The 19,452-nt window shown below is 37.4% G+C and overlaps 1 protein-coding gene across 2 annotated transcripts in view; it reads left to right on the forward strand.

Annotated features, from left to right (window-relative positions):
- Positions 1-19,452, forward strand: part of LOC149623439 (GTP-binding protein 2) — a 96,784-nt gene that overhangs the window by 60,994 nt on the left and 16,338 nt on the right. For both annotated transcript variants that reach the window (XM_089853391.1, XM_089853392.1), the window contains exon 2: positions 19,188-19,300. The gene's annotated coding sequence lies outside the window, so the exon portion shown is untranslated. The remainder of the gene's footprint in view (positions 1-19,187; positions 19,301-19,452) is intronic.

The following is a 19,452-nucleotide window of genomic DNA, read 5'->3' on the forward strand; positions in this document are numbered from 1 at the left end:
ATAGATTTAATTTTAGAAGTAGGAATGGAGAACGGTTAGTATTTACTTCAGTCCGACTCATAGCCCAGTGTAGAACCCCTCCCTCCAACACGTAACGAAAAGCATAAATTATCTTATTGGCTCACTTAAACTACGTTTTGATGACGTTGCTGACGGGACGGCAAAAATACGTAATTCTTTTTTACCTCTGTCGCTATGACCCGCCTCTTCTTTCATACACCCCCCTCCCCGTCCCGTGGAAGGGGGTCCTGGACTTTTTACGCTCGCCCAGATTACTCTGTTCTCCATTCCTACTTCTAAAATTAAATCTATCCCTGTTTCAACTAAGTATTTTTGAGTTAATATTTGTTTGGATTTTATACAAACGTAAACAATGTTTTTTGTTTTAGCCAAACCATATCACTCTTTTCATATTTTCACCTCCAATTATTTGTTTTTAGACGCATAGTTTCTACATAATTCCGTAGCTATTTAAACCTTGGTTAATTAACCATAATTTTTTAGGGTTAACTTTTGATAAGCGCAAAAAAAAAAGAATTCGCGAGTCAAACAAAAATTTCACGAGCGCGGCAAAAGCTAACTGGGCAAAATTTGAGTACACGAAAAATTAACTGAATTGTGTTTTGTCTGAATAATTTTCTTTTCGCTCTCTACCTCGACGATAATGTAATTGAAAAAAAAGTTCGGGAAGCAAAAAAGAAAACTAATTTTGGGACCTCTGTAGGCTTACGACAACTGAACAAGAAAAAGGGAGTAGAGAAGAAAAAAAATGGTGATGGGAGAAAAAGCAGCGTGCAGGGAACCTTTAACAGAACTGGGAGAGCATGAACTGGGAGAACACAACTGAGCATCGAAAGAAGAATAAAAAATTCTACCGACTGTGCCAACTCAAAGGGAAATTAAATTTAATTCCGGATCTCGCAAAATTCCTACTTCACTTATTTTATTTTTTTTATTTTTCAACATTTTGCTCTCCAATTCTGTCATCGCGAGTGATAAAGCAAATTTTTTAACGAAATAAGTCTTCAGTTCTCTCCAATCACGCAGGTTTCATCATTAACACTAGTTATAAAACTGATGGTTTTCTTCCAGCGGTGAGATAATGTACGAGATGGAAGTCGGTTTCATTTGAGCATGTCACCGATGGAAAGAAGCTCGGTTGAATAAGTATTAATTTTAGTTGTAAATATTGCCACTTCGTAAAGATTTAACCAGTATCACTTTTCGTACATCCCGTCTTCCATTCCTCGAAGCGTCCAAACCCGGCATCCACTCGTGAGTTTGCGGAATATTTTGCCGCCAATTTGGAAGGCTAAAGCGCTCGCGCCTTCTACAAAAGGTTTCACGCGCCTTCTAAAGAATCGTAGGCGTCGCTAACGGCGTTTTCTTTCTCCTCTTTCCCGCCTCAATTAGAAGCCACGCTGGGAAACTGTCAGGCCCACCTGATGCCTCAACTTCTAGGGGGTGTATTTCTCCAACCTCCACCGTGTCCCTCATGACCTCAACCCCGCTGATTTGGCGCGAGAACCCCCTCTATTCAACGAAGAACCTTCAAAAGTTGACCCCATATGTATTGGACAAACTTAGTTGGCAATAGTTTAGAATTCAAGCCCCCCTTTAACAAAAGCACAGGAAGATGAAATAAATTGAGGTTAGATTAAAACCTTACACCATCATGTTCAGATCAAAGTGTATCCTAATAACTTCGCGATAATTGACGTTTGACTATAGTTATAGTTGTTGAAATTGAGGAATCCACTATTTACTAATTGCCTTTCAATGTCGGATAGGTAATGCACTCTTGGCGTTGTGGTTTTTTTAGGAATGATTAACTCCCCCATTAGCAATTAGCTTTAACCTTAGGTAAACTGCATCTCAATACTTCTTTGAAATAAAAATACTCCCAAAGAAAAAGTAGATAAATTAGCTTCGAGTGGTCGCTCGGGAAAACCCATGAAAAGTTTCTTTGACATTTTAGTTTGCGTTTTATTTTATTTTTCTACCTTTCCTCTTGCTTCAAAAACTAATGTATTGAACCTTAGCTGGCTGGCTGGCTGTTTTGCTTATGTTTAAGGTTATGGAAATGTTTGACATTTTAGTGCACGAGATTTTGAGTGAGATGTCTGGGCACGTGCTTTTCTTGCTAGTTGAATAAAAGTATCGTCTGAAGTGGCCTTTAGTCAAGCTAATCAAAAATTATATCACTCTAGCGAACTAAAAGGTTTTGGGGCCTCTTGTTTTTTTTTTTAACTTTTCAATCTATGGCAATTTGCATACGTAGATTGGTTTAGACAAAATTAAAAATTTGTTTCGGTCTAATGGGAAATTGGGAATACCATAAAAACAGTTGTTAGAGGTTAAGGAAAGCCTCCAAGGGTTAATTGCAGATTTTAATGAAATATTCTTTAAAGAATTCGTTTGAGATTTTCGTGTCTAATTTTTGTTCTCGATTGAAAAATAAAGAAATAGGCCTAGAGCGGTAATTTAAAAAAATTAAACAAATTTTAAGGGAAAGTGAAGGCTTGAAGGAGAGCTTGTGATGGAGTAGAAATGTTTTCGGGCGATGTGCGGCAATGGAACTCTCCCCTAATACCTTGCGCACGACTCTACTTTTCGGTGCAGGGATTGTAAAAAGCTGCCGCGTAGCGCCATTGTATTTGTATGAGATCTAGCTTCTTTTTTTAACGCACAGAGGGCATCTTGGACGTTTCCGTACTGTACAACACTACCGACGCGCCTAGGATGCTGGGAGGACTTTGTAGGCGTAGATAGCGGTACAGAGGCTACGTTATGGGGATTTCTGCTCCATCTCACCTCTCTCTCTCTCTCCCCCGTATTTCGGCTCAAGGAGTGTGTAACGAAAAATTTGTAAAACTAATAAGGAGGTGTATACACTTTAGTAACAAAAACAAGGGTAAACTTTGCAAATTTTTAAACTTTTTGCATTGGGAGAATTGGGGTGGGGGTTCTGAAGATTTGTTTTTATAATAGTAGCTCGCACGATTCGGAAACGGAGAGGAGACGGTCCGGAAGGCAAGCCCAATGAATAAGTAATTTCTTTAGGAAACGCGTGATCGTTCTGTGAGAAATCTCTTCGAAGTAATACCCGCAAAATGTTTTGGTCTTATATATTTTGGAGTATAAAAGCGAAAGCGATTTCACCTCCAGTATGATGTACTAGCAATAGATTAATCCGAAGTTGCCAATACAAGATACAGGACTCTATAACATGTACTGCCAAAGCTAGAATTGGATAGTTTATATGTTCCCTGTTTTGTCGTGTGAACCAAAGACACGATTGTGTTACACAACTTTGTGTTAAACTGTTTTTAGTAAAAAATATATGCATAGATGAGATATACACAGGGGTGGGTAGTACGCTTTAAAAATTCAACTTTCCATTTGAGTCGAGAGGCCCTTATGTGCCTGGAATATTTTAGAAGCCATGCTATGGAAAAAAAGGCCCGAACCGTGCAGAAGGGCCGAATAATATTTTCGTTTCGCATTACCCTTCTTTCGGTTTTCATATATATGTTCCAGGTTTATTGTGGCTACTTTAGTTTTTTTTCTTTCTTTTAAAGAAAACACGTGTCAAAAACACTGAAAACCGATGTATACTTTGATTTCTTTTTCATTTCCATATAACCTTGATTGCCCTAAAAATACCGGAGTTCAACATTTAGTTAAACCTCGAAGAAAAACATAATTACAACGTTCTCAAACCGTTGATGGTTCACTCAGTTATTTTTTATTATAGTTCTATTTTAGTCTATTTCTCAAGAAAAGTTATTACTTTTTTATATTAAAAAACATTTGTTTACCTTAGATCTACAAAAATATATTTCTTTAGGTATATACGTAATACGTAATATGTAATATGTAATATTAAATTTCAGTGGGTCAAGGACGCGATTGTACAGACTATTTCATTTTGCTATTTTATAACCTTTTCAATCTCCGGCTGCGTTTTTTGACCTAAAAGACCTCTGTAGCGTGGTCTGCTATTGTGTTTGGAAGCCAGTTACTTTACTTACTTTCGTGTCGTTGTAGTATTTTCCTCGAAATATTGTCAAATAAGCCGTATTTTTTGAGAAAAAACGTAACATGTCGTGATAGTAAACAGTCGACGAAATCGGTACCAAAAAATCGGGCTTCGGCAGCGATACAAGTCAAAATAAAAAAACTTGCCCTTTTTCCCTTCGGTCCAACCCGTTCAAAAAACGCTAGCCCTAACAAAATTCGGTTCACAACGTAAGAAAACGGGCGTTAAACTTCGTTCTTGTCATTTTATAAGTTGTATATGCGATGCCTTCTCTTCACTCCCACGTAAGTTTGACTAGGGTATTTTTACGCTTCTTTTTTTGGCGGGAATGGGCGTATTTTACCCGCCATCAGGACCCTACAAGACACGCGGCACGGTACGCTTTGCTTTAGTATCTCTTTAGGGAACTTGTCTCAAGACGACAAGTTTCATTCCTTCTCTATGGCGGAAAGCCTGGGATGGCGAGTGCTAGAGTAGTACCCCATTCTAAGATTTTTTCGCTGAATCATGCTTGTTCGGGACCCTAGACCCTATAGTTGCGTTATTCAGTTGCGACCCCTTTTTTTCGTATGTAAAATAGTCATATTGTGATGCGTAGTGGGTGGTAAACAAAGCTTAGCAGTGAGAGTTTTTGACTTGAACCAAACATATGGAATTGAAATTAACATTCGTAGTGATTCCTTTGACTATAAGTTGTGACAAGGCTTAGTGGGAAGTAGTATAAACTGTACTTCAGAAGTCAACTTGTTTAACCCTTGTAATAATCTCTCCTTCAGGAGATGGGAAATTTATAACAGCAGTTTCTGTGGCTTACTCTAAAAATAAAACGCATCAAAAAAGTACAAAAAAATTACATAATTTTACTTATTATATAATGAAAAAAAAAGTTATTTTAACATAATGACTTTAATAAGGCCTCTCATTTTTTTCTAATTTCTAATTTTAATTCCGTAAATTATATTTTAATCAAAATTAAGCGAAAAAGAAGCAGGACCGGGAAAGGGAAACATAGGACAACATTCCACTTAACGTTTTATGAGCTTCAAGAAAAAAAAAAGTGTAATGTAATATTACCATCTATGAAAAATTACTTAAATTATGCCAAGAATATTGAACTGCGCTTCATTATACCTCTGAACAAATGACACGCTCCACGAACTAGCACGTGACGCAAAATTCGAACTCCCCACCATAGACCTATTCGACATAGAAAAGGGGGGTAGACAACTCTCAGTATCGGGACGTACAAGGGGTTTGATACATTGCCATCCGTCTCTACGCACTCTCATGGTGCAAATAGACTACAGCGCAGGCGCCATAAAGCGAGACGTAAGGCAAAGTTTTTACCCCCGCGCCTTTCCCTCTTAGTTACATCGAAATGGCCTATTTGTCTTAGTGTATCAGTCTTTAAATTTTAAGTAAAACCAAAAAGAGTTTTAGGAGGCATTTTGTAAATTGTAGTTGCACTCCTTGATGAAGTATCAGGCGCTTATTCACGTTCAAGATGAGTAAATTCGAGTATGTAGATTGTCATTTTTCCATGAAGCTAGTAGTGGCAGTCGGAGTGGCTCTCCTATGGGAGTAAAGCGACTTTTTGCAGCAGGGTGGGAAACAAATTACCTGTCTTTCGGATAAAACTCATTCATTTTTATATTCTTTGTAAGTATAGCTAGCTCGTGGTGGTGGTATCTAGTGAAGATGCTTGGTTACTCGCGTGATAGGAGGCTGCCTGCACCCGCCTGTCCTGATTTGCCACAATGTCTCTCTCTCTCCTTCGCGAAAAATGCAGATAACATCCCACTCTTATACAGGGTGTTTGTGAAAAGTCCATCAATAATGAAAGGGCGTATTTATTGGGCCATTTTGAGTCGAAAATGTTCTATGACATTTTGCCGTCCGAGCCACGGTTTTCGAGTTATGATTTGAATATTTTAGGGATGACCCCTTCATTAAATTAGCGCTGTCTTTCAATTTCTTAATTAAATTTAAGGGGTCATCCGTAAATTACTCCAATCATAACTTGAAAACAGTGGCCCGAACGGAAAAATGTCATAGAACATTTTCGACTCAAAATGGCCCAATAAATACGCCCTTTCATTATTGATGGACCTTTCACAAACACCCTGTATACACATTTCTCTCTCCCTGTATCGTAATATCAAGGGAATATATGTTTTCATACGCGACGACTCGAGTCTCCAAGGAGAGAGTCTTCCTTCATACAATCTCAAGGAGTAAGCGAGAAGTTGCCACTCCTATGCAGATAAAATTGTCTGTGTTTTCTTTTAGCCTTAGTTCTGCATGACGATATAATATTGAGACATAGATAGTTTAAAAAAACTGAAGGGTTTTTTATTTTGAATTTGAAGTTTAAGAACGTAGAAAAATTATTGATTGTGTTTTAAAATAACAACTTTCTGATGTTGTTAGTGGAAAATATTAAAAAGAATCTTTCTCGGTGGATTCCATTCGAAGTGGTGAAGATATATATTAATTTTTAAAGTTTTATGTCGTTCTTCCATTTATAAAAGAAATGTGAAAGTCTGTGTAAAATCGTATGTTTATAAGATATGTTCCATAAGTATGACAATTCGTGTACTTACAGATGAGAGCTAGTTCGAGAATTACGCCAGAATAGACTACACTCGGTTAATTTTGCTGTCCATCTTCCTAATTAATCTGTATTAAGCCTTTGACAGCGCCGCACCAGGCGTCGCTTTACGAGAATCTATGACCTACGTCACTTCATGACAAGTTTTCAGTGAAAAGTGACAAACTTATATAACATATCTTACGAACTTATGGTAAAACAGATATGAAATCGTAGTCCAAGGGAATTTCCTTTTATTTCCGAGTATTTTCCACCTTCTTAAAGATAAAATGCGTTGAAATAATAAGGCGTATAGTTTCTCCTTCAAATCGCCACTCAAATGTCAACGCTTCAAAATAAAAGATTACAAAACGAGGGAGTTTTAAAATAATGAAAAGCAGTACCGGACGTCTAATTAAGACAAATTCCAACCATAATCCCTCTCTTTCGGAATATCCCTGTATCTTTTGTACTTCCTTATTATATATATATATATATATATATATATATATATATATATATATATATATATATATATATATATATATATATATATATGGAATATCCACGTTTTCTCTGCTTCCTGTCAAAGAATGCTTCCACGTTTTTGAAAGGAAAAGCAGAAGCTGGAAGTGAAGGGGGGAGCTCGTCCGTAAAGGAACACTCAAAAGACGGCAAAACGAATCCCTAAATCATATTTTCAATTAATTCTGTATTATTTTAATATTAAACTGAAATATATTCTCTTTGAAATTTCGGGAGGAATAATTTTAAAAGTTGCAAGAGTAGTTCAGGGCTTAAAACAAATGTTTTAATTAGTCGCTTCCAGAGATTAGCGTTTAAACTTGTTTGTTGATTTCATTTGCGGGGAAAACAGATGAAAATTCGGGGATGCAGTGATAAATAAAATAGTAACCAAGAGTAAATAAACTATAGGAGTGTAACAACAATCTCATCCAATTTTGTGCATGCCATCCATGGCTGTTTCAAAATTCCAGCGTGCTTGTCATGGATGGGCATCACATGTAAATAGAAGTACTTATTGTTGTAACCAGATGGCACCTAAAGCTTATGCCCAACCAAAAACCCGAGTACTATGGGTAAATTTGACTGCCACGCATGGGAAGAGCCCTCTCGTGTTTCCCATACCAGAATCAAACTTAACTCCTTTAGGTTTCAATACCACTATCGTGAGGAATCGCTGCAAGAGAGAGGCCTTGTTGGGCCTTGGTCGCATTTAGGTATTTTGCTTCACTGTTCCTTTAAAGTATAAACTTTTGTTAAGGAAAAGTTGAAAGAACAAGATTTTTAAAAATCAACACGTATACTTTTAAGAATTTTAATTCCGGACGCGGTTTAGATATGTATGTGTATATTGGCTTCGGCATGGCGATGTTCGTTGGGCGAGCAGCCAGCCGTCTGTTGTCTCAAGTTGTTTGACACGTTTACTCTTCAGTGGCCAGCTAGCTAGCTGCGGTGTTTATCGTTTCGTCTTTGGGGGGAAATGAGATTTGCCTAAGAGCGTATAGTTTCGCTGCAAATTAATTACACGACCATCTCGATATCTTCAAACGAGAAATCGGCGAAACTTGGGACGCGGCCGGGGTACACTATATAGTTAGATGGACAAACTAAGCATGCAGTTGGCAGAGGGGGAGTTTAACTTCGCTAGAATTTAATATTAAGTCTCTCACCGAGTCGCGGCTCGGGCAGACCTGTCAAATGCAAAACACTGAGATGTTGGACATGTATAAACCTTGATACGTTTGAAGTTTCTATTTGCTTGTGTTTCTGAAATGCACTATTTACTTTATTTAAAATTTTCTTAGATTTTCCGAACCGACTAACAGGAAATAATCATTTATTTATACAAATTCTCTTTTTCGACGTTGAGGGTACATAGGTATGGCTTTGTTGGATGTTAGTAAGTTACGTTTTAGTTTACGTTTTTGAAATTTCCGACTCACTGAGTATACTGTAATGAAATACCAAGCCTAAGCCTCTTTTCTTTTCCTAGTTGAAAAAGAACTGCCACTTTTGCGAGGACATTGAAATTTAAATGTTTCCCCATCTAGAAAAATAACCGAAACAATCAAGAATTCCTTCGAAAATACTTATCTCTTTGTTCCAAATATTCAACTTGATATATTCTTCCAACTCGGCGCGAAGAAACTGATTCTGTTGTTTGCTTTTCGAGAAACTTTTTGAACCGAAATATTGATACGTTTGTGTAGAAAGGGTAAAAGCAAATGGCCGCGAAAGCCTTCCCGAAATGTTGAACGTTTTCGTGCAATGCGGGGAATCTAGCAGGAGAGTCAAATAAGAGGTTCCTTCTGTTTCCATTTACAGCTTTAGGGGAAGAAAGTAGTTTTTTATGGGAGCCAGGAAAAGATGTATGGGGCAAGAGAGACCATCCTAGAACAGATTTACCTTGGAAAGGAAGGGAAAAAAATTCTTAAAACTTGAAAATTCTTAGATCTCTCTGTGGTGGCCCCTTTTTCACCGAGGTGATGGAGAGCTTTAACGGGAAGATGGGATTAAAGGGGATTTTTTCCTCCCAGCTTCTATATCTTTTCCTTCCACTAAGGAAATATGGACACACACCCATACAACAAGGGTTTTCATATATATCCATGTAAGGAGGGTTCACTTTTTTCCTTCTTAAAAAGAAAAATTGGAGTAGAATGAACTTCTTGGATGCTAGAGCTTGATGCTATCATGACCATTATGTGTGGAGTACACGAACTATACATATACGCTATATATGTTTTTGAAAAAGTCTCGTATACCTATAACTGGTCGTAAAAAATCGTTTTGAAACACGGTGTTAAATACAAAACGTCTTTCAATCGTGTTTTTCATGATTTCTCTGCCAACGAGTCGGCAAATATTTTCAAACCCAACGTCGCGCTTAAATGAAATTTTAAGCTTCGGTTTTACTCTATTACATCATTTGAAAATAGCAAACTGTAAGGGTGGTCTAAATTTAGACATTAGTCTCCTTCCACGAGTGTTTGTTCAAGTAATAAGTTCGTGGGAGCAATTTTAGACGGAACTCACGACCCTGCGTGGCTTGGCGTGGCTCGGTAAATCTTAAAGTTTCGTCCACCCAATTGCGATTGATCCGAATTCAGAAATAGCGGTGAGGCGATACGTAAACTTGGTTGAACTCTAAATGCTAAATTCATCTTAGTCCCCTGAACAGAAAGCGAGTTCTAAGTCGACTCTGGGAGCATTAAAGAAGATCCTCTTCTTGCATTGGTGCTCTAGAGGAATCAGGAATCGTACGTCACGACATTCCACAAGAAGTCTCGAGTATATTGGAGTGCAGCGCCCGCTCCATGGAACTCGCGTGTCTTTTCTCTTTTTTCCTTTGGAATTTTTCGCTCTATTTACGTATAGAGGGCTTTGGGAAGCGAACGGGGATTGGGAGAAGCTGCGAGAAGTAGATATTAATGATGTTTTGCTAACTTCTCCTCGCCAAGGCTTCCCGGGCTCAGCTTCATTACCTGAGGTTCGCTCTTCGTCTACTTAAAGGGTTAGGGACATCATTGAGATTTCAGCATTTTGATTACGGATTTATTAGGGTATATCCAATAATGCGTCTGTGAATATTTAGGTTAAAATCTTGGACTTCAGGTTCTTCCCCCCCCCTGCTATTAAAGGTTGTTCTCTTACATCACCGCCATATTGACAAGCCCTGACAACCCGTTTCATGCAAATAGCCTGAGCTCATGAAAACTTGAACTAAATTTTCATACGTTTTCGGGTCAAATATAGGTCAAAGATACATAAAAAGAAAGTTACTCTCTTATGGCATCTGAAAAGAAAAAAATGTGTATTTAACCCTTTAGTGCTCGTTTTTCTAAGGCGTATTGGATATGAGAAAACTTATTACATAGAGATGTTTATTATGTGGATTATATTCCTCTGGCATCCACGGGAGAGGTCCTGGGATTTGAACGCTGATTAGCAATAGTATGGGAAACCTTATGGAAAGATAGTGAGTGTTGATGGTGTTTTGATGTATATATTTATGTGTTTATATTTTCCTATATACCTTATTTGCGAATATAGTACTTAGCACACATTGGACTGGAATGCTTTCATATTGACTTCGAGAGTAACGCTATATTTATTTAGATCCAAATCATCCAATGTGAAAATTTATCAGAACGCGACTCTGTTAAATCAGTGAAATTGAGTTTTGAAATTCCCTATGAACCCTGAATTCGTATTACCATGCAATACCAAAACTACAGTTCCCAATAGTATTGATTTTGAAATGAAAAACCTTGGCGAAACAATCCCCATAAGCCATTATCATAAATCCGAAAAAAGTCAATATTTCCATTAATCATTAAGGTTATAGAATTGTCTTCGAATAAAAAGCATTATTCAAATGCTCGAGATAAAAGTACTTTTGAAAATACTCTTCAATCGGAGAAATATTCATTCTGGATCAATATCGTACAGTCTTAAATCTCGCTTGAAAACATTAAATCGCGTATATTCACCTAGAGATTACTAGAATGGTAGCAGTTTGGAGAGAGATAGGTTTATAAACTATGTCGATAAAAGTAAATTGAAAAATGATCTTATTGTAAAACGGTACGACTTTTTACTTAACGTAAAATGCTCTACTTTCCTTAACATCTGGTTAACATGAATGTAGTGGAGATTGGAATAGACCATTTATTCGCGTCTGCTAAACCGAACCTCTTATTCCTACGGGATTGGTTGAGCTCTCAAAGGCTCAGAGATAAGGGTAGAGTCATGGCTCGTCACCAAACCATGGACAAAACAATATTGCTTAGTCCATGACTAATTAAATGCTAATTATTTTGTAATTAGAGATAATTTATTTCGTCCAATATTTTTCCTTTCATATTTAGAAAAAAAAAATTCCTTTAAAATTAATGATACGAAACCTTTTCTAAAATTTCTAACTGCTAGATAATTCCATTATAATTATCTAGGAACAGTCTCGTCTGACTTTACAGACACTTTACTCAATATCTTATCTAATTCCAACCCTCCATTTTGAAAAAATATTTTTAAACATAGATTATAAATGCAAATTTTTAGGCCTATACTTTTAAGCTCAATTAAATATCGTTTAGTTTCACAAAGTTTAATTAGCTCGTTTTTCTTTTAACCAACCTAGTTTTATATTAGGGTTCATCCAAAAACAAGATAGGTCAATAAAGGCCAGTTAATGAGGGAACATTCTTTTTAAAAAAAGCTATAGAAGCCGAGGCTTATCCACTCCACTCGCAGCCTATAAAGTGAGATGAGGTTTGGGGAGAGAAGCGTGATAGCGAATGAGCGAGAGAGCCAAGGCCCGGAATTGGTTCAGAGAGGTCTAAAGCCCGTTTGTGTAATTTTCCGGGCAATTGGGCCTAGTCCGTGATCGACAGATAATTTCTAATTATAGACGAGGCGGTCCATTTGTTGGCAACTTTACTCTCTCTTCTCTCGTCTCTCCCGAACTCTATCATCTCGCTTTGGCCGCGCGTAATGGCCCGAAAGCGCTCTCCATCTAAAAAAAGCCTTTTCCTATATGTGTTTATCGAAACGGAAGCAATGAAGAGGAAAGTAACAAGTTATACTACATGCATATTGGCCGCCACTGAATGAGGAACTAGACATTCCGGCGAAGTGTGATGTGTTTAGACATTTAGCGGCTTGGTAAACACCGACAGTCCATAATTGGCATTGAATTGAAAGGGAATATTGTGTCATTCAAGTGTCTCAAAATATAGAGAGACTTGAATTTGGTTAGAAAAGGGTTAACTTTAATCTAAGTAACTTTATTTTTATCTTCCTTGAAAGGTTACTAGGAACAATTTCAACATTTTAAACCGAAAGACGGTTTTCTTATGAGAAGTCTATGTTCTTCCTTCCAAGCGGCTTAAATACTAGGCCTATAACAGTTTGATGCTCGATAGAACATTAAACGCAACTAATTACCAGTATATGGGTCAAAAATTTGATGAACAGGCATCAGCCTTTGGTTATGTATTTTAAACTAAATTATGATATGCCCGAACCGTATTCAAAGCTTAATCCAACCCTATAATCTACCTATCGAATTTCCCTTGGCACAATTTATAAATTGTCAAAACAGGCTGTATTTGATTAAAATTCTAATCAAAATATAATTTGAAACGTCCCATTCCCCGCGTATCAAATTAAAATTACGTGTTCTCCTATTTATCTCCGTAATATAAAGGTCTGAATTATTGCGATGACGAACTGCGGGTAAATTAGCTTTATTCATGATGTAGAGATGAATCATAAGTAACAGTATTATTTGTAAGTAAACAGAAAACTTGAAATTATTACATATTGAAAAGAAATGCGATTCTAGAGATAGAGATTTCCGTACAGCATAGCACTTAAACGAAGGCGAGTTAAGACTTGAGTATTTTAAGGATGACCCCTTAAATTTAATTAAGAAACTGAGCTAGACAATGATTTCTAATTTAATTAAGGGATCATTCGTAAAATACTGCATCCAATCATAACTCAAAAACAGTGACCCGGACTGCAAATTGTCATAAAAGTTGCATTTTCGACTCAAAATCGTTCGTCCAAAAAACATCCCCCTTAATTTATGGCAGACTTATCAAAAACACCATGTATATGTTACTTATGGGTACTATAGACGATGGTGCTGCAATTCATTATAATATTGATAACCGTGTTTTATTACGCCTAATTTGATTAAAGTTGCTGCCTAGCGTATACTATACCTTTTCCGCCAGTCTTGGCAACGTGTATATTAGGAGAAAATGAATAGGAAGATATATCAATGTCAATACGCTGTAACTCCAATTGGAAGCTCTCTCAGTCTAGGTATTCTATGCACCTATAGAAAACGTCTAAAATACTTTTTTACTAAGTATCAGTTACATACGATGTTTTGGCAATCAATTGGTATGATCTAAAGTGTATCTTTCTCCTTCTTTATCTATTTATAATAACGTCGAGATCACTTTTGCGTAAGCGTGAAAAAGGCTCAAAAATATGATAAGGAAAAAAATCTAGATGCACTGAGCCTTGCGCTTCTTGAAAATAAAAAAAAAATTGTAAAAACCTTTTTCAACGTCGGATGTCGGTAAGAGAAAAAAACTAAAACTAAAAGAAGGCAACATTTTTGATGAATTGGAGTTTTCTTTTAGAGTAGAGGCATAGCTTGAAAATTGCTGCACCATTCCCGCCACTGTTTTATACTGGCCCAATGTTTTTCGTTTTTTTATTTTTTTCACTTCTGGTTTGGTATCAGAAAAGCTAAAGCAGACGTCCAAGAAGACGACGCGTGCACCGTTAGTATGATAGATTGGCTTTTACCCAAACTGTGGCGCGCGCGCAAAGTACTTAGGAAAGCCTTATTGTTTTATAAAGGCAACTAGGGATAGTTAGTATTTGGACTGACACAGAGTGGGGTCGCGTAAGAGGGTCTGGTCCCAAGGGTGTCTATGGGATTTTCCGTACGGGTTGACAGCCTGCCATGAAATTGGCTTTGCCTTTCGACCACTAAAATAATCTCTTGGACAGAGTTATCATTTGGGTCTGTTAAAAAAGCTTACGTCTCTTTTCGAGGTGGTTTTAAACCCATACTGAGGGCTTTGATGGATATGGTCCTGTATAGTTTTGATGACCTTGAATATATTCTTCAAGGTCATGGTGGCAAGGTTTTCTTTACAGTAGGTCCTTCATTGCATGCGTGTGTCGAGTATCCTCTGTTATTTCTCAGTTCGCCTCAAAATAATAGTGCAAAGTTGGGGTTCATTGTTCTTGACCTTCAATAAAAGGTTATCGAAAGACTTTCTAACCCAGTAAGAAAGTGCTGTGAAAATTTAAAACCGTAGGTCAGAGCATAATTTACAAACTGAGAATAATTTATGTAAATTCGAATATATCTACGGTTATATTTAACTGTGATTTTAAAATTATAGTACCTTTAGGTTATTAATTTGAATAGGACGGCGTTAGTCCTGGCATTTACAGCTCTAGAACGCTCCCATGGCGCTTTTGGCAGCCTTTGAACTATGCTTTTAAAACTCCCTCGTAGCGCTGTAAATAGTAAACTCCATTAGTAAATTATAATATTTTCTGTAAATTTTATCCTAATGCATCTTATATAACGCAATATTCGTATATAAGTTTTGATTCTCCCCGTATATATGAAATGATATCTTATCTTTAATGTATAATATTTCGGGGTTTGGAATTCTCTTTCATTTGCCTACGGGTATCTGCGGAGCATCGAGACTCTTATTTTCGTCTATCAATGGCTTCTAAAGTCAATCTTACTTGACTATTCAGATACCCTTTACTTTGAAATAATTCCACCTTGGATATCAGTGTCTTTTAGAAGTGACACGCTCTTCTATAAAATTCTCAGCCGAGTTATTAAAGAGAAGACCGTTGTGTACTATTCAATACAAAATTTAAGGAAAGCAATATACATACCATTAGCAATATATAGTATAAAGTAGAAACCACCGCTTTGAATAAGGTGCGGAAGGATTTTGTTCTCTAAAATATAAGTAATATGCCGAAAAGCGAGGATAGATGGGATTGTTTAAAATTTGTTTATATACCATGAGTAAATTAACGAAGTAGTGCACTACTCGGCCATTCTCTCGAACCTATATCCGGAACAGTTTCTCTAAGATGTGAAAAGAATCGAAACTCGACGTTCAAGATAGAAAACGTGCACGATGAGACCAGAAACATAAACTATAGATGATTTACCATCTAAAGCTATTCTCTCTAATAATTTTCCCTGCACTTGAACTATTGTAGTTTCATACTCCTTAGGTTAATTTACCCTTGTAAGTGTATCAATGTACGATCTAGCTTTGCTAGGCTCTGTCTCCATTTTAGTAAACAAAGTACAGAGAGAAATCTAAGTAAAATTCCTCGCAGGCATTCAAGGTTCCTTCCACTAATCCTTTTCCAGTCTCGAACCCCATATAGTTAGCAATTTAAATTTTCTTACTCCCCACCTTCCCTTCTGACTATAGACGAGAACTCGGGACTTTGAATCTCTCCTCTCAATTGAAAAGCCTACATTCAAGGGGCTTCACCCCCATAGGAGTGACTATGATCCAATCTGTCTGGCTTCCGACATGAAAGGGAACATATTTCCCCAAATCTCTCCTGTTAGCTCGCGCACATCTTATGAAGAGCTGATTTTACTATTTAGGGTTAGAGTATAGTAGAGTAGGTCTATAGCTACGCCTTGGTCCTTTTATTTTTCGAGTGCCTATGTTCCGTTATATCGCGGGGGTTATAATCCTTTTTTAAAAGCGTACGTTTGTGCCATGCGTTAGTATTATGCTATGTAGTTTTCCATATTGCTATATACAACTGTTAGGTGTTATAATTTTACCAATCTGAATAAGTTTGCATTTTCGTGGGCCTTGGACTTGAAAATGTAGGTGTATTTGTAAGTCTTTCCCCAACTTCACCGCGATGGCTTGAATTTGTAGTGAGGGCCTATTTCTATTCAGGAAATTAGACTGACTCATTCTGCAAATCTTATTTTCACTATATTATGGTCCCTGGCCCTTCTTTTTCTAAAAACTAATTTGGAGACCCTGATGACGTCATGAAATAAGATTATGCTAATTTAGAATTGTTTGGTATCCGGTATTTTTTTCAGTTCTATTGGCAACAGTTCGGTAACTTACGTATCATTTGAGAAGGAGAGATGTCGCTCCAAACTTCTAATTGCAAATGGTGGTTAGCTAGCTAAGCCTAATAAAAATGATATAAACATGTTGAAGAGACAGTTGGTAGTTAAGCGATTCTCGCGTTACCATGGCAACATGAGCGCGAGATTTGAACCCCGGCCATTTTCTCGAACTGATCGTAACTCGTTTATTTACGACAAAGGTCCTTTTTATTATTAGGCAACCGGGGGAAACGCTCCTTTTTCTTAAGCCCTGGTCTAATTCGCCAATGAAAAACGTCGTTGGTGCCCTCGAGCGGCGAATTGAGTCATCAAGGGGTGGCAGCTTATATTGCACCGATGACTCACTATCATTTCAAATTGTATAACAGAGAGAGAGAGAGCGCGGGGAAAGAGGCATTTCTCCAAAATCTCCTCGGTGCAGCGGCGGTAGCTGCCTTTGTTTGTCATTGGGCTTTAGGCCTAATGCCGTTACCATACTCCAACAATGAAAGTAATACTTAAATACAACCTAAAGACCGTAATACGAAGATTCCATAGTCAATTAAAAATTGCATCTTTAGTTAGGGAACACTTGTATGGGCTCCCCTCACTGATTGGACCCTGGCGCAATTAGGATGATACACGAGGTGAATTTGTTGGGCGGGTTTAGTGTCCCTTTAAATGGGGTATGTTCTCTCCGGGTTCACGTTTATTTTACGATCAGCCCTGTACATAAAGATGGCCAGAGGGGGGGGGGAATTTGGCCAATAAAATGTTCACATTCCCCTGATTATATAGAGGGCGCCTCTTTACTAGAAATCGTGATAATAAAGAACCCACTATATAGCCCGCTATTTCGGTGGATCGTCGATTTTCGTCCATTTTTACTATTAGACCTTTTCTAGGAACCCCATTGGTTAATCCACTGTTTCCCCACGGTACGTTCCCGCGCTGTCCCAAAAATCGTAAACCTTAATCGAGCGTTTGAAGTTTAATTTCGACCCTTCTCTCTCTCTCATCCCCGAGATCTTTTAATTTGTTAACCCCTTTTTGAGAAGGTAAAAATTAACGAGGCTTTTCCCCGCTGTTATCCCCAGAAAACCCTCTTGTTTCACTTCCTTCCGACTCGTTGTAATCTTCATTAAAGTTAATGGAGTTCAATTAATTAAGTTGGAAATTGAGATTTTTCGAGGGCTTTAAATTAATAGGAGGTTTCCCTGATTCGAAGGGTAAGGGTAAAATACTGCTGTTTATTTGAATTAATTTTGCAAGCAGGCGGTGATTGCTGGCTTCGTTTTGAATATTAATTCCAGCATTCTTGACCGGATAAGTATTTAATTGGACCTTCCTCAACACCGGCACACTCTGATACTACCAAATACCAAACCCGAGCTACATATCTTTTCCAATAAAATGTTTTTCGTTTTAAAACTATAAAAAATACTTCCACATTTTCGAGTATTTAAAACCATAGTGAAAATTACACTTTTCTATCGCTTTCAATTAATTTTTTCTATAGAAAATGGGTATTAATTATAGTTCAGGGTCAAACCTAATGAACACCCCCGAAGGTTACGCTCCCTATAAGGCCCGTTTATGATTGACAAGGCGCAAAATTTAATTTGTATTTTCCAGACAGGCAAAAATGGAGGAGGGATCGAGAAGCCTTATAAATGCCTTCCCTAGTCTATTCACTCGGGCCTATTATTAAAATATTATCAGCCCCTGGGATTTTTAAGGGGGCGTTTAATAGCAACCTCTTAATAGCGTGGCTGCTATTCAAAAACCCCTAAAGAGGACTCTCGAGACTATTGTTTTCCAAGTGAAGCTGGACTCCCTTCCCAAACCCTCCCCTGGCATGGTCCTCCTTGCAACCCAAAATATTTAAAGATGCGCTGGGATGCCCGCGTTTCGAACCTGGGAGAATACTTCGGTAGACAAAATATGTTTCATCAAGAAGCTCTTGCGAAAAATCTTAACTTAAGCGCCACTATAGATTGTGCGCGGACAAGTGTTGCCAGTGAGTTCAATTCAACCGCTATCTACAACAGCCTGAAAAACATGTAGTTCTGTTTGATTCAGTCTCATTCAGTTCCAAAGTTTGCTAGTTTCTTTTTTATCAAAGTTTTCCGAATTGTTTTGAACATCGCGTGTCCCTATGGAAGCTTATACGTCTAATCGAGATACTTCTTCCAATTCGCGGCACCAAATTAACATACTTTTCATTAAAACTACTTCTCAAAGTCCCTGCTCTTATGAAGGAGCGCTGGGAAAATAAGAACAAGGGCTTTTGGGGTGTCCCTTCCATTCTAGAATCTAGAGAGCTCTAAGAGTTTCGGCGGGTCTCTCAACGCTCTTCTAGACACTCGTAGCAAGGTCCTGGGCCTTTTCCCTTTTTCTTAATTAACAAATAAATTAAGAACTTCTCTTCCTTACCCCTTTCCACCCATTCCGGCTGTTCAGGGTCCATTCTATTCATTCTTATCGCAATTTTTCTATTTCCGTAATTTCGTCTTTTTTCCCCAAAAATATTCCTTCATCAGGAACGAAACTAAGCTAAGCCTTTGTCTGTTAATTTAACGTCAATTCTTCTCTCTGGATAACCCAGCAGTCTAATGATGTATGTTTGAACTAAAAATTTTAAACAGGCTCAATAATTTATGACTAAATTAAAGGGATAACGGATAGTATAGTACGTTGAACCTGGTTGAACTGATTTGCTCTCATAAACTGTATGGCTCGTTTATCAACATTTTTCAGTTTAATTTTCCCTTCAAGTGCCGTTTATACTTCGCAATTAAAATAAAATATCTTAGTCAAATATTAGCATAATATAAAAATGAATATTTCATTTAATTTTGCAGAATGAAGACTCGTAAGGCGCTCTCCAAATTTTCCAGACTGGAAAGAAGGAAAATTTTCAGATGAAAAAAAATATATACATATATATTTAAAGCTAGCGAAGAACTCGTGCAAGGTAAGAACGAATATTATTAGAATATATTTCAAACTAAGTATATAACACGACGGAAGGTATGGTTCACCTAAATGCAGGTATAACAGGAAACGTACTTTAATATATAGTGCAAACTTGCCTTGAAATATCGGACTAAAATTATAGACACGTAT

The sequence above is a fragment of the Phalangium opilio genome, unplaced genomic scaffold (assembly GCF_054372755.1).
Source record: "Phalangium opilio isolate 3A_F unplaced genomic scaffold, DU_Popi_V2 ptg000113l_1, whole genome shotgun sequence".
In the NCBI taxonomy this organism is placed as follows: Eukaryota; Metazoa; Arthropoda; class Arachnida; order Opiliones; family Phalangiidae; genus Phalangium; species Phalangium opilio.